We start from the raw sequence: 21,663 nt of genomic DNA on the forward strand, positions 1-21,663 counted from the left end.
AGTTGAGGCTGGGACTATCCCAACGTTTAAGAAACAGTTGGACAGGTACATGGATAGGACAGGTTTGGAGGGATATGGGCCAAACGCGGGCAGGTGGGACTAGTGTAGATGGGGCATGTTGGTCGAGGTGGGACTAGTGTAGATAGGGCATGTTCGTCGGGCAGGTGGGATTAGTGTAGATGGGGCATGTTGGTCGGGGTGGGACTAGTGTAGATGGGGCATGTTGGTCGGGTGGCACTAGTGTAGATGGGGCATGTTCGTCGGGGTGAGACTAGTGTAGATGGGGCATGTTGGTAGGGGTGGGACTAGTGTAGATGGGGCATGTTGGTCGGTGTGGGCAGGTTGGGCTGAAGGGTGTATAAAATCATGAGAGGAATGGATCGGGTAGACACACATGGATACGTATGAAAAGGTGTTTTGACCCGAAACGTCGCCCATTCTTTTTTCTCTAGAGATACTGTCTGTCTTGCTGAGTTACTGTAGCATTTTGTGTCTAGTACATGGATTGAACAGGTCTGGACAGATATGGACCAAATGCGGGCAGGTGGGACTAGTGTGGCTGGGACATGTTGGCCGGTGTGGGCAAGTTGGGCCGAAGGGCCTGTTTCCACCCTGTTTCACTCTATGAATATGTACCTTGCTTTTCCAGTTTTCTACCCTCTATTCCCCCAGTCTGAAGAAGGGACTCAATCTGAAATGTTGTTTGTGGAAACGAGGAGCTGGTGACACTAGTCCACTCCCTCCGCAGATCCGCTGAGTTCCTCCAGCACTTTGCTTTCTTGATTTATAACGGGACTGTTCTGCACCCTCAGCTTTGGGGAACTGTTCGATTCATTCTCTCTTCATTCTGTAAAAAGAACATTTTTATTTTTCGCACTAAATGTCCTGTTACTATAGCTGTCCACTTCCTCGTGAAGCAAGAGGTCATTGGACCTCTCTAGTCTCTGCAACTTCACTGTTTCCATGACTCTTACTCATACACTAGGATTAACCAACGGGGAATTAAGGTCAGAGGGGGAAAGCTGAAAGGTACAGCACGGTGGGGCAGCGGTAGAGTTGCTGCCTCACAGCGTCAGAGACCCGGGTTGGATCCCGACTACATGCGTTGTATGTACAGAGCTTGCACGTTCTCCCCGTGACCTGCGTGGGATTTCTCCGAGAGCTTCGGTTTCCTCCCACACTCCAAAGACGTACGGGAATGTAGGGTAATAGGCTTGCTGTAAATGTAAAATTGTCCCTAGTGTGCGGGATCGCAGGTCGGCATGGACTCGTTGGGCTGAAGGCCCTGTTTCTGCACTGTATCTCTAAACTATACATAGAACCGGTGTGTGAATGGGCGATCGATGGTCGGCACGGACTCGCTGGCCTGAAGGGCCTGTTTCCGCGCTGTATCTCTAAACTTAATGAGATCTAAAATGTGTGGGGATCGTTTTTTACCCAGAGAGTGATGGTGAAGGCAGTGATGATGGTGGTGTTTTGGTGGCCTTTAGATAGGCACATGGACATGCAGGGAATGCAGAGTTCCAGATTATGTTCAGGCAAAGGAGATTAATTTGCCATCATGTTCGGCACAGACATTGTGGGCCGAAGGGCCTGTTCCTCTACCGTGCTGTTCTCTGTTCTAGGTTTTCACTCTCTGCTAATCCATTATAAACCTTTATAACCATATAACCATATAACAATTACAGCACGGAAACAGGCCATCTCGGCCCTACAAGTCCGTGCCGAACAACTTTGTTTCCCTTAGTCCCACCTGCCTGCACTCATACCATAACCCTCCATTCCCTTCTCATCCATATGCCTATCGAATTTATTTTTAAATGATACCAACGAACCTGCCTCCACCACTTCCACTGGAAGCTCATTCCACACCGCTACCACTCTCTGAGTAAAGAAGTTCCCCCTCATGTTACCCCTAAACTTCTGTCCCTTAATTCTGAAGTCATGTCCTCTTGTTTGAATCTTCCCTATTCTCAAAGGAAAAAGCTTGTCCACATCAACTCTGTCTATCCCTCTCATCATTTTAAAGACCTCTATCAAGTCCCCCCTTAACCGTCTGCGCTCCAGAGAATAAAGACCTAACTTATTCAACCTATCTCTGTAACTTAGTTGTTGAAACCCAGGCAACATTCTAGTACATCTCCTCTGTGCTCTCTCTATTTTGTTGACATCCTTCCTATAATTGGGCGACCGAAAATTGTACACCATACTCCAGATTTGGTCTCACCAGTGCCTTGTACAATTTTAATATTACATCCCAGCTCCTATACTCAATGCTCTGATTTATAAAGGATAGCATACCAAAAGCTTTCTTTACCACCATATCTATATGAGATTCCACCTTCAAGGAACTATGCACGTTTATTCCCAGATCCCTCTGTTCAACTATTCTTCAATTCCCTACCATTTAACATGTACGTCCTATTTTGATTTGTCCTGCCAAGGTGTAGCACCTCACATTTATCAGCATTAAACTCCATCTGCCATCTTTCAGCCCATTTTTCCAAAGGGCCTAAATCACTCTGTAGACTTTGGAAATCCTCTTCATTATCCACAACACCCCCTATCTTGGTATCATCTGCATATTTAATAATCCAATTTACCACACCTTCATCCAGATGATTGATGTACATGACAAACAACAAAGGACCCAACACAGATCCCTGAGGCACCCCACTAGTCACCTGCCTCCAACCCGACAAACAGCCATCTACCATTACCCTCTGGCTTCTCCCATTCAGCCACTGTCGAATCCATCTTGCTATTCCTGCATTTATACTCAACAGTTGAACCTTCTTAACCAACCTTCCATGAGGAACCTTGTCAAAGGCCTTACTAAAGTCCATATAGACAACATCCACTGCTTTACCCTCGTCAATGTCCCTAGTAACCTCTTCAAAAAATTAAAGAAGGTTAGTCAAACATGTCCTTCCAGGCACAAATCCATGTTGACTGTTCCTAATCAGACTCTGTTTATCCAGATGCTTATATATATTATCTCTAAGTATCTTTTCCATTAATTTGCCCACCACTGAAGTCAAACTAACAGGTCTATAATTGCTAGGTTTACTCTTAGAACCCTTTTAAAACAATGGAACAACATGCGCAGTACGCCAATCCTCGGGGACTATTCCCGTTTCTAATGACATTTGAAATATTTCTGTCATAGCCCCGGCTATTTCTACACGAACTTCCCTCAATGTCCTAGGGAATATCCTGTCAGGACATGGAGACTTGTCCACTTTTATATTTTTCAAAAGTGTCAGTACTTCTTTTGCTTTGAACCTCATAGTATCCATAGCTAATCTACTGGTTTCCCTTACCTCAGATAATTCAATATCCTTCTCCTTGGTGAATACCGAAGAAAAGACATTGTTCAATATCTCCCCCATCTCTTTTGGCTCTGCAGATAGCTGTCCACTCTGTCTCTCCAATGGACCAATTTTATCCCTCGTTATCCTTTTGCTATTAATATAGCTGTAGAAACCCTTTGGATTTACTTTCACCTTACTTGCCAAAGCAACCTCATATCTCCTTTTAGCTTTTCAAATTTATTTCTTAAGATTCTTTTTACATTCCTTATACTCCCCACGCACCTCATTTACTTCATGCTGCCTATAATTATTGTAGATCTCCCTCTTTTTCCGAACAAAATGTCCAATTTCCCTTGAAAACCAGGGCTCTTTCCAATTTTTAATTTCCTTTCAACCGAACAGGAACATAAAGATTCTGTACTCTTAACATTTCACCTTTAAATGTCCTCCATTTCTCTTCTACATCTTTCCCATTAAACAAAATGTCCCAGTTAACTCCTTTTAAATCATCTCGCATCTCATCAAAGTTAGCCTTTCTCCAATCAAAAATTTCAACCCTATAACCATATAAACATATAACAATTACAGCACGGAAACAGGCCATCTCGGCCCTACAAGTCCGTGCCGAACAACTTTTTTCCCTTAGTCCCACTTGCCTGCACTCATACCATAACCTTCCATTTCCTTCTCATCCATATGCCTATCCAATTTATTTCTAAATTATACCAACGAACCCGCCTGCACCACTTCCACTGGAAGCTCATTCCAGTGCATTCGCAGGTCCAGTTCTGACCCTCTCCATAATTATATTGAAACTAATGGTATTGTGATCACTGGACCCGAAGTGCTCCCCATCGCATATCTCCGCCACCTGTCCCGTCTCATTTCCTAACAGGAGGTCCAGCACTGCCCCTCCTCTAGTAGGTACCTCTATGTATTGCTGCAAAAAACTATCATGCACACATTTTACAAACTCCAAACCATCCAGCCCATTTACAGAATGTGTTTCCCAGTCTATGTGTGGAAAGTTGAAACCTCCCACAATCACTACCTTGTGCTTACTACTAATATATGCTATCTCCTTACATATTTGCTCTTCCAATTCTCGTTCCCCATTTGCGGAGTTAGTTGGGCAAACTAGCCTTGCACAATCCCAGACATTCTTGAATCAGTAACTCAGCGGGTCAGGCAGCATCTCTGGAGAGAAGGAATGACTGATGTTTCAGGTCGAGACACTTCTTCAGACCCGAAACTTCACCATCTCTCCAGATGCTGCCTGTCCCGCTGAGTTACTCCAGCATTTTGTGTCTATCATCGATTTAAACCAGTTTCTGCAGTTATTTCCCACACATTTCTGGAATCAGTGCAGTCTTGTTCAAATGAGCACCCTATTTGACAAGGAGGGGAGTAGGGTCCGGTCAGGGTTACAGAGATCTGGGATAGAGTCAGAGCCGGAGTAGGTTTGCAGAGATAGTGAAGGACTCTTAGAAACTTACAAAATTCTTAAGGGGTTGGACAAGCTAGATGCAGGAAGATTGTTCCCGATGTTAGGGAAGTCCAGGGCAAGGAGTCACAGTTTAAGGATAATGGGGAAATCCTTTAGGACCGAGATGAGAAAAACATTTTTCACACAGAGAGTGGTGAATCTCTGGAACTCTCTGCAAGAGAAGGTAGTTGAGCCCAGTTCATTGGCTATATTTAAGAGGGAGTTAGATGTGGCCCTTGTGGCTAAAGGGATCAGGGGGTATGGAGAGAAAGCAGGTACAGGATACTGAGTTGGATGATCAGTCAAGATCATATTGAATGGCGGTGCAGGCTCCAAGGACCGAATGGCCTCTACTCCTGCACCTATTTTCTATGTTTCTATGTTTCCCACATTACAGCACTCCCTCCACAGTCAAAGGCATGCCCCATCAGGGATGAAAGGGGTTAACTATTTGCTGATAAAGGAAAACTTCCTTATTTTGTTTCCGTTTCCTGATGTAAATTCGTGTCTCCACACAGTGACGGCCACTGAGGACAAGTGTGTCAGTCGATACAGCCGAGACAAGTAGCGGACAGAGCCCAGGTACGTAATTCTGTTTCTGTTGCTCGTTCCCACAAACAACCACCTGTTTACTTGAGTTGTGAAATTGTACAGAATCTGATCACTGAAATACTTTGTGTATTATGGTAACTGCGGATGCTGGTTTATACTGAAGATGGACACAAAGCGCCGGAGTAACTCAGTGGGACAGGCAGTATCTCTAGAGAGTTTAGTTTAGTTTTCTTGCTGTTGCGGGTGTGCAGCGTAGGTTCACCAGATCTGAAGAAAGGTCTCGACCCGAAACATCACCCATTCCTTCTTTCCAGAAATGCTGCCTGTCCCGCTGAGTTACTCCAGCAATTTGTGTCTACCTTCAATTTAAACCAGCATCTGTAGTTCTTTCCTACACATTTTCATTAGGTTAATTCCCGGGATAGCAGGACTGACTAATGATGAAAGAATGGGTTGACTGGGCTTGCATTCACTGGAATTTAGAAGGATGAGAGGGTATTTTATAGTAACATATACAATTCTGAAGTGATTGGACAGGCTCGATGCAGGAATAATATTCCCGATGTTGGCGAATTCCAGAACGGGCTAACGGTATCAAGGGATATGTGGAGAAAACAGGAACAGAATACTGATTTTGGATGATCAGCCGTGGACATATTGAATGGCCTTGCTGGCTGGAAGGGCCGAATGGTCTTCTCCTGCACCTATTTTCGTTCATTCTATGTTTTCTATGAAGTATTCTCATGTGTACCGAGATACAGCAAAAAGCTTTTGTTGCATGCTAACTAGTCAGCGGTCAGATAACACATGGTTATAATCAAAGATAGACACTGTAGATGGTTTATGCATGCAACCTATAATGTAGCTACCTCAATACCACTAACCACGCCCAGCCATCTCAGTATAACTGTGATGTCTTCCCCTTGCTCCTCCCTTGGTTCCAGTACGCCTGAAGACTAGATGCAGTCATTACTGGGACGTGTTTGACATGTGCCTTTATTAAAGACTCAGTAAAGTTACAGTGTGTCAGACATGGTGTCAGTAAGTTAAACGCGCGCCTCCTGTTTATCGGGTTTTATTTGCCCCTAGTTTTACTAGTGTTTAATTCCCTATTCACCATGGCGTTCTCGTGCCGCAAGCCCTCTCCCCTTGTCTTTGACGCTGACATTGCGGAGCGATGGGCTACTTTCGTGATCGACTACAACCACTTCATCAACATCGTGCACCGAAATGACCCTGATGCGGTCAAAGCCTCACTCCTGCTGAAGCTTGCCGGTCCAGATGCTATGAAACGAGCTCAGGCTTTCACCTACAATCCAGCGGTCCTGGATGACAACGACCAGGTCGTCGAGCCGGCGAAATCTGCAAACGACCCGGTATGTCTCTTACGCAAATTTGCGGAGCTTTGTGACTTGCCCTCCAACCGTATATTGGAGCGGGCTAGATTATTTACAAGGAAACAGCAGCCTGATGAACCTGTTGAATGTTTTATCGCTGACCTGCGCTACTGTGCTCAGCGGTGCCGTTTCGAGACCATGCGTGATCAGCTCACCAAAGATATTTTGGTCACCGGCATGCTAGATCAGAAGCTACGTGCAGATCTGCTGCGAAGACCGGATCTCACCTTGACTGAGGCTATTCATGCATGCCGTATAGCTGAGGTAGTTGCCCCGCAACATGGGCCGAGGGGATCTGAAATTCGGGCTATTAATCTGATTGGTGTTGCTATGCCCCGTCGCAAGCAAGACAACGTTCGCCCTGCACCGCGGCTGACTTATGCCGCTCGGGTCCCGCTTGTCAAGAAGTGCCCCAACTGCAATTATATCCACTCCATGCAGTCGCAGTGCCCAGCATTTGGTAAAGCTTGTAATTTCTGTAAGAAGATGAACCACTTCTCAGCTGCCTGTCGTTCCCGTGGGAACGTTCCTCCTGCTCCCAGACAAGTTTTAAACAACCTTCAACAAGTTGATAACGAATTCGGTTCCCAGTCTTCTGTCGACACTGCCCTCGACTCTGAGCCCAGTACTTCCATGGGAGATGCCAGTGTTTATTCTCTCCTTCATAATTAATCTCGCCTCCCAGATCTTTCTGTGCTTGTCACTGTGAACAACAAGTCCTTCACTGCTAAGCTAGACACGGGGGCGAAGGTGAAGGTTATGTCAACATCCCTGTTCAGGAAGATAAGGAATAATGAGCTGTTAACTGCTGATCGCTCCATACTGCGTGCTTATGGGGGAGAGGAGCTAAAACCTATGGGGAGGGCCACCTTCCACTGTGTGCTGAAGAAATCTTCCCGTGACCTGTCGTTTTGCATTATTGACTGTGACTGTGTGACTCTGTTGAGCAATCAGGCGTGTCAGGATCTAGGGCTGGTGTCCTTTGACCGTACTGTCCACGAAGTGCGGGTGATGCTGAATCCACTCTCTGAATACCCTGACCTCTTCGATGATGAACTGGGGAAGCTGCCCCTTGAATACAAGATCGCAACTGACCCGTCGGTTGTGCCCGTGGTCCGTGCTCCACACAGGGTGTCGTTTGCCATGAAGGGCAAGGTCGAAGCCATGCTGAAGAACATGGTTGACATGGGAGTGCTTGAAGCTGTCAGCGAACCCACCGAGTGGGTCTCCATCATGGTCGCCAGCATGAAGAAGGCTAAGAGCGAGATATGGGTGTGCATAAACCCCAAATACTTAAATCTGGCAATAAGACGTCCTCACTACCCCATGAGGACTGTAGAAGACGTTCCTGCTCAGGTCGGTCAGGCCACGGTGTTCTCTGTCCTTGATACCAGGAGCTCATTCTGGTAAATACCTCTAGACAAACGCTCCTCGGACTTAACCACTTTTGGCACCCCTTCGGAAGATTCAAATTTTTGCGGATGCCGTTCGGCATCAACTCTGCTAGCGAAGTGTTTCAACGCTCCATGGAGCAACTGTTTGCTGGCCTGCCGTGTGCCATTATTGTGGATGATTTTCTTGTTTACGGGAGAGATGCTGCTGAGCATGACCACAACCTCCGACGGATACTAGACCGCGCTCGCCAGATCAACTTAAAGCTTAACCCGTCAAAATGCAGGTTCCGGGTAGCTGAGGTACCATATGTTGGCCACATTTTCACGGCCCACGGGCTGAAACCTGATCCGCAAAAGACAAACGCTATCTCCGAGCTGCCTGCCCCGACAGATGTTACCAGCCTGCAGCGTTTCCTGGGCATGGTCAACTATTTGGGGACGTTTATCCCCGACCTCAGCGAGTTGAGCGCACCCCTGAGGCAACTGACGAAAAAAGACATTGCCTGGCCCTGGTTTCCCCACCACCAGCAGGCTTTCGATTTCCTCAAAACAAAGCTGATTAGCACGCCGACTCTCAAGTTCTTCGATCTGCGGCGTCCAATTGTGGTTATGTGCGACGCTTCCCGTTTTGGACTAGGTGCTGCCTGCCTGCAACTCTATGATGGTGGCTCGCTGCAGCCCATTTCCTATGCCTCGCGAACCATGACTGACACTGAGCAGCGCTATGCACAAATAGAGAAGGAGCTTCTGGCGGTTGTGTTCGCCTGCTCCAAGTTCAAGGACTTCCTTTTCGGTACCAGGTTCACCGTCGAGACGGATCATCAACCCTTGGTGACGATCCTCAACAAGCCTATCCACATCGCTCCAGCCAGACTACAGCGAATGATGCTACAGCTCCAGCGGTTCGACTTTCTGATCGTTTACAAGAGGTGCACTGAGATGCATGTGGCTGACGCGCTGTCCAGAGCCCCCCGGTCCTCCTGCGACAGACATCCCTATGAACAGGAGGATCTGCAGGTACTCAATGTCAACTTTGTTCCCTCTAAGCAGCTGCAGTGCCTGGTTGAGCACACCGCCAACGACCCCGACCTGCAACAGCTCGCAGCTGTCATCCAGCGCGGGTGGCCAAGCAAACGCACCTCGCTGCCTGCTGGTGTCCACCCTTTCTTTCTGGTTCGCGATGAACTGGTGCTCCGGAAACGGGATAATCATCAAGGGTCACAAGGTGGTCGTCCCTGCCTCCCAGTACGACTCGTACTACAACGCTGCCCACAAGGGGCATCCCGGAGCCGATGCCACTGTCTCACATGCCCAAGAACAATACTATTGGCCCGGTATGGCCAAGTACATTAAGGCCCGTGTAGCCTCCTGTCCTGATTGTAACACTCTTGCCCCACATCAGCAGCGCCAGCCACTTCTGCAGCAGCCTGCGCCTGCTATGCCCTGGTCATCGCTGGCTGCCGACATATTTGAATGGCGTGGCAAGCAATACCTAGTGTTGGTCGATTCCTACTCGAACTGGTTCGAAGTGGACCTTCTGCCTGCTATCACCTCTGAAATGGTCATCAGTAAGCTACGCCGACACTTCGCCACTTTTGGGTCCCCGGTCCGTTTGCAGACCGACAACGGCCGTCAATTCACCAGTGCAGAATTTAAAGTTTTCGCTGTGAAGTGGAACTTCACTCACTACACCAGCAGCCCTGAATACCCGCAGAGCAATGGCCTGGCTGAACGTGCTGTCCGCAGTGCCAACAACTTGCTCGAGCAGTATCGTCTCTCCAATGGTGACTTCTACCAGGGTCTGTTAAACCTTCGTAACATTTCCAGGGACACTACCATGCGATCCCCTGCACAACGTCTGATGTCCCGCGTTCTTCGCCCACCGATGCCGATCGCCCAGCAATCCCTAGTGCCCAAGGTCCTCCAGCCTGCTGCCGTCCAGCAACGGATTGCTCAAAGGCACGAAGTACAGCGCCGCTCTCACGACAAGTCCTGCCGCCCTCTCTCACCACTACTGCCTGGCCAGGTCGTCCGCATGCAGACTGTCACCGGATTCTCCCCACTCGCAATCGTGGTTGGGGTGGACAATTCACCGAGATCCTACTTGGTGGATTTTGAAGGAACTATCTACCGACGTAGTCGCCAGCACTTGTTGGCTGTCAAAGAGCCTAAGCCTCCTCCTGCGGCCCCATATGCTCCTCCTCTGAGTTTCCAGCCTCCCACTACTAACTACCCCTCAGCTCGCTGTATCCCGGTCTGTCCGTTTGCCGCGGTCTCCTCCGTCTGCTCTTCCGGGGTTCTCCTCCCCTGCCCGCTCTCCGCTTTCTCCCCCGAGATCTACTCCTTCTACCCCGTCTCCTTCCCCTGGCTCGCCTGTGCCGGTCGGGTCTCCTTCCGCATTCCCGGCTGGGTCTCCGCCGGCTTTCTCCTACCCGGCTGTTCCTGCTCCTCATACTCTTCTTTCGGGTGCGGAGGGTGAGGGTGCCTTGCGCACTCGCTCGGGTCGGATTGTCAAACCTCCTGTCCGTTACGGTGATTTCGTTTAGATTTGCAGGTGTTGTATAACCGCCCTGCCACTGTTATGACTTCAATTTTAAATTTCTAAGGGAAAGGATGTAGATGGTGTATGCATGCAACCTATAACGTAGCTACCTCAACACCACTAACCACGCCCAGCCATATCAGTATAACTGTAATATCCTCCCCTTGTTCCTCCCTTTGGTTCCAGTACGCCTGAAGACTAGATGCAGTCAGTGCTGGGACGTGTGTGACATGTGCTTTAATAAAAGACTCAGTAAAGGTCACAGTGTGTCAGACTTGACTCCTTTACAGTGTCTATCTCCACGAGGAAGGTCTCAATGCATTCCGGTTCTTCTTCAAATAAGGAGCACATTGATTTCACCCTATTAGTATTCTTGCCTACCTGGCAGATATCCTCGCCCTCAACAAATTCTCTTCGGACTCCATTCATTTTCTTCAAGTTAAAGGTGTAGCCATGGGCGCTCGGATGGGCCCCAGGTATGCCTGCCTTTTCTGTTCTTGACTTCGAACAGTATTTGTACACCACGTACGTACACTGGTAACATCTCCCAACTATATTTCCGCTACATTAATGACAGTACCGGGGCTGCCTCACGGAAACCTCCCATGCGATGTTTTTCCACAAAGGAATACATTTATTTCTGCAGAAATCATGAACGGAATTCAAAATCTAACAGCAGCTCCTGGCGACTCAAATCACAAGAGTTGCTCTGAAATATGTCTCGGATTAACAAAGATTGTAGGTTGGGGTTGCTGATATTCTCATGAGCTAATTGGTGTCAGGGCCACAGACGACATTCAGAAGCAGGACATTCTGCCCAAGGTACCAATGCCATCCAACATGTAACAATCTGCACATTTCCATTTTTCCATCTATCGCATGGTAACCTTACTTATCATTGCATTTCATGAGCTCATCTAAATATTGTTTTTCAAAGCGTTGTGTGCCGACATCCATTACCAAATCAGGCCACATGTTGTATACCTGAAGCTCAGGGTGGGTGGCATAACCGTTACTTATATGCCCACATAACCATCACCTGAAGCGTCTGAACTCCGATTATAGACACCTGTGCTAAGGCGATATGTTTTTCAAGTGTCCAGTCTCACAACAGTCCCCGTAGTTTTGTGAACATCAAACAGAGCCCACACTCATTTCCCTCCAGTTTAAAGAGCACGAGAACTTTCCCCACAGACAGCAGAGACCATATCCTGCAGCACCCTTGTACAACTCCCTGAAGCTCTCATGATTGCGGAGACCGCAATTCAACCTGATGTTTCAAATATGAGTCATAGTCATAGAGTGACAAAGCGGGGAAATAGGCCCTTCGTCCTATCTTGCCCCAACGGCCAACATTTCCCATTTACACTCGTCCCACCTGCCCACGTTTGGCCCGCATTTCTCCAAACCTGTCCTATCCATGTACATGTCTGACGGTTTATTACACGTTGGGATAGACCCAGCCTCAACTAGCCCAGCTGGCTGTTTGTTCCATGTATCCACTGCCCAATGTGTGAAAAGCTTATCCCCTCAGATTCCTATTAAATCTTCTCCCCTCACCTTAATGAGGGTATGATGTTGTGGGATTTACAGAGACATGGCTGCAAGAGGAACGGAGCAGGGAGCTGAATATTCAAGGTTATACGTTGTACCGGAAAGCCAGACAGGTGGTCAGAGGGGTGGGGTAGCTCTGTTGGTAAGGAATTAAATTCGGTCTTTAGCGAGGGGTGACATAGGATCAGAAGTTGTAGATTCATTGTGGGTAGAGCTGAGAAATTGTAAGGGTAAACATACCCTAATGGGAGTTATTTACAGGCCCCCAAAGAGTACCCGGGATCTAGGCTACAAGTTATATCATGAGACACAATCGGCATGTAAGAAAAAAAATGCTTCAGTGGTCATGGAATATTTTAATATGCAGGTAAAATAGGAAAATCAGCTTCAGACACTGAATCCCAAGAAAGTGAATTTGTACATTGCCTCCGCGATGGATTCTTAGAGCACCTTGCAGTGGAGACTACCAGGGAAAAGGCAGTTTTGGATTTAATGTTGTGTAATGAACTGGATTTCATAAGGCAATTCACGATAAAGGAAGCAGTCGGAGGTAGCGACCACAATATGATAATATTTAACCTGCGATTTGACAGCCAGATGATGAATTTGGATATGTTCGTATTACAGCTGTGCAAAGCGGACTGGAGAGTCATGAGGGAGGTGGTGGCCAATGTTGACTAGAAAGGGGTGATGATGGAACAGCAATGGCAGAAATTTCTGGGATTAATCCGGAAGATTAAGGATCTTTTCATTCAAACGATTCAGAAAGATTCGAGGTGGAGAAAGAGGCGACCGTGGCTGACAATGGAGGTCAAGGACAGTATAAAATTAAAAGAGAAGGCGTATAACATAACAAAATACGTGGGAAGCCAGAGTATTGTGAAGCTTTTAAATAACAACAGAAGGTAAATAAAAAGGCAATACGTGGAGAAAAGGTGAAATACGAAGGGAAGTTAGCCAATAATATAAACCAAGACAGAAAGAGTGTATTCTGTTACACAAAGAGTATGAAAGAGGCAAGCGTGGACATTGGACCGCTTGAGAATGATACAGAGATGTGATAAAGGGGAATAAAGAAATGGCAGAGGAGTTGAATAACTTTTGAACATCAGTCTTCAGCGTGTAAGACACGAGCAACGTGCCTGAAATTCAACATAGTCAGGGGGTAGGAGTTAGTGTTGTTGCTATTACTATGGAGAAGGTGCTTGGGCTGAAGGTGGATAGGTCACTTGGACCGGATGGACTGCACCCTAGGGTTCTGAAAGAGGTGGCTTTAGAGATTGTGGAGACCGTGGACAATGGCGTTCAACTACATAGAGCGGACGGTGAAGTAGAGGCAGCGGGTAAATCAAGAGGCGGTGGAATACGCTTCTATTCTAACCAGGACTGGTGCAGCCATATCACGGTACTGTCTAACATATGTTCTCCCAATCTAGAATCCTTCTTTATAAACTACAAACCCTTTTATTCTCCGATGGAATTTACCTCTGTTATTCTCGTTGGAGTTTACCCCCCCCCCCCCCACACCAAGCCGGCGTACAGAGGCGCTACGCAACTCGCTGACCAGGTAATGAGGGTAGAGAGTGACTACCTAGACTCCATGCTCATTGTCTTGGGGGACTTTAACAAGAACAATGAGCGGGTATCTTTTAGAAACTTACACAATTCTTCAGGGGTTGGACAGGCTAGATGCAGGAAGATTGTTCCCGATGTTGGGGAAGTTCAGAACAAGGGGCACACAGTTTAAGGATAAGGGGGAAACCTTTTTGGACCGAGATGAGGAAAACATTTTTCACACAGAGAGTGATAAATTTGTGGAATTCTCTGCCACAGAAGGTAGTTGAGGACAGTTAATTGGCTATATTTAAGAGGGAGTTAGATGTGGCCCTTGTGGCTAAACGGGCCAGGGGGTATGGAGAGAAGGCAGGTACAGGATACCTATTTGGATGATCAGCCATGATCAAATGAATGGCGGTGCAGGCTCGAAGGGCCGGAAATCCTACCTCTGCACCTATTTTCTATGTTTCGATGTTTCTAACCTCAGCCAAGACCTTCCAAAATACAGACTTGCCCCACCAGTGTGTCGAGAACACTCGACCACTGTTACACTTCAATCAAGAACGCATAATGTTCTGTTCCCCGGGCGGGTCTGGGTCTCTCAAATCATTGCATAGTTCACCTTATACCGACCTACAGGCAGAAGCTACAAGCTTCTAAGCCTGTGGACACAACAATGAAAAGTTGGACAAGCATTGAAAACCTACAATCCTGCTTTGACTGCACGGATTGGAATGTATTCAGGGAAGCAACCACGGCCTCGATGCACACACTGTATCATCATATGCCAGCTTTTGTGCGGACAGTTACATTTCCACTAGGACCCGGACCTGATTCAACAACAACAAGCCCTGGTACACTGCAGAACTCAGACAGCTCCGACAGTCTAAATTGGAGGCCTACAGGAGCGGGGATGCAGATCTCTACAAGCAGGCCAAGTACAAGCTGAGAAGAGGAATCAGAGCTGCCAAGGAAAGGAAAGGAATGTTGGGGAGCAAGTTCTCAGCTAGTGACTCTTCTTCAGTTTGGAAGGGTTTGCAAGGTATCATCAGCGACAGGAGGAAAGTCTCCCGCTCCTCGGACAATCGTCAGCTGACCAACGACCTGAACGAGTTCTACTGCAGATTCGACAAACAGAAACGTAACTTTGATACCCCACCCCACTCCCCAAACAACACTTCACATCTCCTCACATCATGACGGGACCCTTCCTCACCCACTCCTCCCCAACCACCATTTAATACCCACTTACAGCCTGACTCCAATCTGTAAAGACTGGGCCATCGTCCACTATCTACCCCCTCCTTGCTGCGCAACACCAGTCTGACCACTTCTCCATCACTAACAATAGAAATTGGGGAGATGTAGAGGCTGTTAAGAAGAAAGAAAAGCCGAAAATCTCCAGGACCGGACAATGCTTCCCCCTTTTCCCTCTAGCTTTGTGCCGAACAACTGGCACTGGTCTACACAACATTTGCAACCAGTCCCTGCAAACCTGTACAGTCCCTGCCTGCTTCAACGTCTCCACTGTTGTCCATGTACACCAAAATATAAAGATTACTGGTCTTAAAGACAAGAGGTCTGTCTAATGCAAAAGACAAACAACCTTTTAAGTGAATGAATTGCTGCTTTCAAAGCGGAAATCGCTTTTAAAACATGGGGGGTCACAATGTGGCCTGAAATCTAGGACAGGCGTCGGCAACCTACGGCCAACTGTTTAGTAATCTACTTTCATGTCAAAGTTATATCAACAGAGGTCCCAGCACCAATCTATCTGTATCTACACTGGTCACAGATCACCCGCCTGGACATCGTTCTCCCACCGCAAACTTCTGCCTTTTATCAATGAACCAGTTTTAAATCCATACGACTAAAACACTGTAGATCGTGTGCATCTTAATATCGGATTCCCCTATCACGGGGGACTTGATCAAATACCGTTTTGTTCATCCAAAACCAGTACCCAGTTTCTGCTTTCTCCACATATCCCTTCATTCCGCAACTCTAAGAAATGTAATCATGGGAGGCTTTTTATAGTGAAAAAAACTGCATGACATCATTTTTACCATGTGATGATTTTTCCACACGTCAGTAGTCGTTGTTGGCTCAAGAGTAACTCGGGAGAGGAACTTGGTAACTCGGGAGAGGAACTTGGTAAATGGGAAGAGAACTTGGTAACTCGGGAGAGGAACTTGGAACATCTAGAAATGACAAGTAAACGGCAAACTTAGTTAAACCCGTGGGAACACGGTTGAACCGTTGAACATAAACTTGGAATCTCGTACACAACCACGAGTCTGATTTTTTCTTTCACTCGGGGTCACTCGTGGGTCGACTCGCACCGTGAGACAGAGGCTTATTACAAAAATATACGCAGACATTCTACATCCTATCCCAATCCATTACATATGTTATCTCCTAAAAAAGAATTGAATCAAATTAGTAAAACACGACGTGCCGCGTTCAAAGCCACTAATTAACTAGTTTTCATCCAAATGTGAGTAAATCCTTTCCTAAATTATACTCTACAATAGCTTCCCTACTGGTGACATGATGCTCATGACGCTCACCAGACTATCATTCGCTAAATTATCCCTGCACCCTTACTAAAGCAGTGGAACACCAATAGCTAGTTCCCATTCATCTAGGACCTCGCCGCCAGTGGTTCTAGAATGACCTCCCTCAATGTTCGTGCAATCTCCTTTCTTTCGTCACTCAATAACCCGAAATAGATGCCAGCGGAAATTATCCAATACACTTCACAAGTCCCCAAACCTCCTCCTTCTTAACATCGAACTGCGTTGGCAGATTAGAAAGAAAGAACTGTAGATGTCATACAGGTCAGACGTGGAAATGCAAGAAAAAAATACTTCTCCCAATGGACCAAACTTCTGCCGATTAAAGTAGGAATTCACCCTCCTTGGATTTGGTACCTTCCCACAGTGTCTGTCTTTCTTCCCACTCAATTCACGGGAAATGTGTGCAATTGAAATTGTCCAGCACAGAAAGTAACGGTAATGGTGGAACATAGTAAGATTAAACGAGAACTTACCAGTTTGAAGTTTGATCTGTATTTTATGAGGAGTTACGATGAGGGATTACGTGAAGAACCCGCTCAGTGCGCAGGCGCGGCATACTTCCAAGCAGCGGTGTGGAATCACAGATAGACACAGTTATTTGAAGTAAAAATAGTAAAGATAAGGAGACATCAATTTATTAGTTTGATCCATATAATGAGGGTGGGAGCGGAGGGCACGTAATCCCTCATCGTAACTCCTCATAAAATACAGATCAAACTTCAAACTGGTAAATTCTCGTTTAATCTTACTATTTTACTTCGGAGTCACGTGAGTGACTACGTGAAGACTTCAAAGCTCTGTGATTTCAAACCGTGTAACAGTTCATACTTCACTCGCTGCCGAAGTCATTCGAGGGAGGAAGTATGTTATCGTAATCAACCATGAAACTGTTTGTAAAAACAACAATGGTGTTATTAACAACAACAAGACCAATTGCTCCCCCGGGCTTAAATTATATATTTTTTGCAGATTATTTTTCTGCAAACGATACAGGTTCTGTCAGTGGTTTGTTATAAAAGTTTGGAACGTATACTCCCTAGACCACCGTGCAGTAGCCAGGATGTGGTCCATAGGCTCGTCCATCCTCTTAGTTACTGACGTGGAAGCTGTTCTGGTGGAATAAGATTTTATACACGTTAGTATTTACTCCAGCAACTCCCAGTACCTGCTTGAGCCACTAGAGATATTTTAGCTCGTCACCCGACCATGAGGTTTCCTGTGGCTGACCCATAAGGCTTTTTCCTCTCCCTCGGTATTCCTTATTGTGTCGATCTCTAAGTGGGTCATGACACATAAAACGTGGTTCAGGTGGGTATGCCCGGAATTTCATGACTGGACCTGATGTTCCTGGTCTATTCTGTTTGGCCAATCCTTGAATGGGCATGTGACACTATCTGGTGTTATAACCATGTTGTCCCATCGCAGTAGATGGGAGAGCTGGCTCTTTGTGTTGATGTAAGGCCACCAGCATGTCCATCTTCAGGGTAGGCTGTTCCAGGGTGAGTGACCTGGCTGGTGATCATCCCCTAAGGTATGTCAGGATTTCACTGACAACCCAATTTGGGTGTACCTATTTCTGGGGAATGGATTGATATACCTCTCCTGTATCTGATCACCAGTGAGCGGTACCCAAGTTGAGTAGGCTAACAGAACATGTCCTTCATTGTGGTGAAGACCTGCCAGGAGCTCCAGTACAGTTTTTTGTTATAGTTGAATGTGTAATTCCTGTTTTGGAAACAGTGTACCATTTCTTGATGCTCCTCAGGTATGTTCCCTAGGAAATGCGACGGAATGCTGTCATCAGGTTGATAGTGCTCCTGATCCAAGCACAGCAATGGTCTTCTGCAATTCTGCAATTCTTTTAATGACCATGTCGAGGATCACTGGGAACCATGCTTGTGGACTTGGTCCACTGTAATTTGCGTAGTACCCGACTGATGAAGCCGTAGTACCTATTGAAGAGGTAGAAGGAAAGGAAAACATAGAGATTAGGTTCCCCCCACCCCTCAATACGCGGGAATGTCTCCATTACCGCTGCCTTGAGATTGGTTTCATGTGACGTAAGTTAGTACGTGGTGATTTAATTGGATGTAAGGAATCGATATCTGGTGTCCATATTGCTTAGTGATTTCAGCAAATATTTTTGGTTTAAATGTATGTTTACAGTATTTAGCTCACCTGATAGGTGAGTTACTGATGGTCAAACATGTTTGACGACATACGGTTTCCAATTGTTAATAAATTGTCCCCTAATATCGATGTTCTCCGCCCAAGTGGTTTGGTATATGCCACCACTGATGTTGTTATCTTATTAACGAACATGCAAATTTGGTGGATTACTGAGCAAATGCTTCACTAGAATTAAGTAAGTTAATATATAACATGTTTAAGTCAATTCATATTGGCATTAAGTATTACAAGCTCAGTAACACATCAGGACACATAAGATGTTACTCAAAACAGGTGGAAGTGTACAACCATAATCCTTCCTGCCGATAATTCCATGATAACACTACAGATTAATCCATTTGCCCCCATATTACAGGTATGGAGATAGTTTTGAACACTAGAATCTCAGCTCATAGGAAAGGTACAAAGTTCAGTAGCTGGTAATGCTGCTATATCCCAATTACTTTGCCACGTAGTTGATTGGTGGTTAATGCACCATGACGGATAGTCTTAATGAATACCAGATAACAACGTTGTGGATGGTCAACGTAAATATCTGGATATATATTTTGTGCACCGTTCCCAGAGGCACTGCAATACTGGGTCGATGCGTGGAGTGGACGGGACAAGCCCCTATTCCATCTCCCTGTTCCGAAATTCAATTTAATATATGGTCCCTAGATAAGGGACGTATCAGATTATTAAACTGACAAGAACAGACTTGATCTTAGCCAAAAGGCTGAGAAGCGATGCAGCTAAAGCTGTATCCAAGGATAGTTTGTCGTTAATATATAGACATGCCATGACGGAATGTTTCTAAGTGTCAGGGCTAGTTGATTCTGGATAACTTTGACTTAAATGCTGCAACGCTCATCATGGTTACTCCATCCAGGTAATTGCGGTATATCCGAAACTTATATGAGAAGGTACTGAATAGTGTGCATCTTCAAGGTCGATGTCTACCAAAAGTATCCTTGGATCCATGGTAGTAGTTACAAATCCCATGAATGGGTATACCTGGTGAAATACTCAAGTGGTTTATCAACGATGGTGCGACATTCACCATCGTGGGAGGGTAGACCACTTGGGGTGCTTGCTGAATTGGTGGCAAGATATTAATTCTATTCCCCTTGTATTTATTTTTTGGTATATAACTACCAAGAGTGATAGCTTCCTAACCAGGCGTGATTCATCCACCCCTTGTTAGTACAACCCTTAACCTTTATGTGATGGTAGGAACCATACTTATCTGTCTTCATTGTTGTTTTCTTCGGTTTCTGGTTTCTTGTTCTTGTAGGGACGATGTTTGTTGGGGGGTGGCACATTTTCCCCTGGGGCCTGCTCTGGGCCGTGGCCTAAAATGCTACAGGTTTGGCATGCAGGCCCCGAGCTTTCACCAGTACCATGAGGTAGACGCCCCTGGTGGACACGTGGAGGTACTGCTGTCTGGTTTAGTGTGGTGCTCATTCCAGACTCTGCCCTCTTGTGCCGAATAGTTTGAACACTTCGTCCAGTTTTTTAGGACTGGTTTGGTAAGCGCCGGGTAGCAGGATCTGTGCTTATGAGGTCGGAGTTCTCATAGTCCTGTTAATTTCATAGATTGAGGGCAGGTTTGTGAGTTCATTTCAGAAGTTATGAGGTATACCGTTGAACAGTAGGGTCAGGTGTTTTGCCATACTACCCTGCCCTTCTGGAATGAGCAGGTGGACATGATAGCCGACGTCAGGGTACCAAATGCATTTTTAAAATATTTAGGTTAAACGCGCTGCTCAATGTATCCCCCAATAATGGCGGGCACTTTGAGTAAATGCAATTTAGGGGAGGCGTGATAAAACCAACGCCTCATGGCTACCTGTCTTGGAGAGGTTTTTTGGAAAAGACAGGTAGTAAGCTGGCCATCAGTTGAGACTGAAAAGCCATCTCGCTAGTGGTGGAGCCACATAGCGGCCACACCCAGCAGCTCTTCCTGATCCTGTACCTCAAGCATACTCCCGATATTGTTCAGCCAGTGACCACTCTTCATGACCAGCCCAGCCACTGGTCACCCCAAAGCTAACCACACTAAGGAGGAAGCGATGGGCAGTGCCTAGGCACTGTGGAGGGTGTGCCTGAACCCTCCAGCGAGACTGCCCCTCACGTAGCGTGTCTCGCAGGAGCTCCTGCTCCAGGAGCCGCTCCAGCGGATCAGGCGGCTGTCTCTCTCCCTGCGGGTGGAGAGACGTCCCCTCCGACAAGTCGGAAGCCACCGGCCGGATGCCTCTTCGGATGGCTAGACATCCAGCCCGCAGCTCAGGCACTAGCGGGACTGGCTTCGGCGCGGTGTGGGGATAGCGGAACGCCCGCTTAAATGTTCCTACCGCCTTCTTCTGGAGCTTTTGTGCCTTGTAGTAGCGAGAGCGCCCCTCAAGCAGCGCGTCTCGCAGGCACCTGCTCCGAGAGCCGCTCCAGCGGCTCAGGCGGCTCTCTCTCCCCCCGTGCGGGTGGAGAGACGTCCCGTCCCAAATCGGGAACACCTGCCGGATGCCTCTTCGGGTGGCTATGCATCCAGCCCGCTAGCGGGCTGGGCTCGGCACGGTGTCGGGGAATAGAGGAACACCGGGTCGCTCCTACCGCCTGTTGCTGCCCCCCTTCCCCCTGACGGGAAACGTTCCTCCTCGAACGGGGGACAGTTTTGTTCCAGAGCCTTTTTCTCTGCCTGTAAAACACAAGCAGAAAAAGGGGCTCCCCTTTAAAAGAAACCCGACCTCAGGATACTCACCTGACGGTCCGTTTCATCTGTTGCGGGAGTGCCTAGCTCCCGCTGCCGCTGTTGCACTGCTGGCGTAATGACGCGTCTGCGCACTGAGCGGGTTCTTCACGTAGTCACTCACGTGACTCCGAAGTAAAATTGATATATTTTTCTGCCTTCAGGTTAATGACTAACCCGTGACCATCCGCCACCTTAAAATTCCCTTCGCAGGTGGTCGTGTGTTGGCCGTGGTCGGCCGTGAGTTGGGCGATATTTGATGCAAACTATACAACGTACATCTCCACGTATTATTCTAATGGAACCTTGCGGCACACCACTAGTCACAGGCCTTCATTCAGGGAAGCAACCTTCCACCATCACCCTCTGCTTC

General features: G+C 47.0%; 1 non-coding gene across 1 annotated transcript; it reads right to left on the reverse strand.

Annotated features, from left to right (window-relative positions):
- Nucleotides 1-19,110: 19,110 nt before the first annotated feature.
- On the reverse strand, nucleotides 19,111-19,295 carry LOC116970373. The gene has a single exon (XR_004411123.1). It is a non-coding gene; the product is annotated as a U2 spliceosomal RNA (small nuclear RNA).
- Between the last annotated feature and the right edge of the window lie 2,368 nt (nucleotides 19,296-21,663).

This window comes from Amblyraja radiata, unplaced genomic scaffold (genome assembly GCF_010909765.2).
Source record: "Amblyraja radiata isolate CabotCenter1 unplaced genomic scaffold, sAmbRad1.1.pri scaffold_802_ctg1, whole genome shotgun sequence".
NCBI lineage: Eukaryota > Metazoa > Chordata > Chondrichthyes > Rajiformes > Rajidae > Amblyraja > Amblyraja radiata.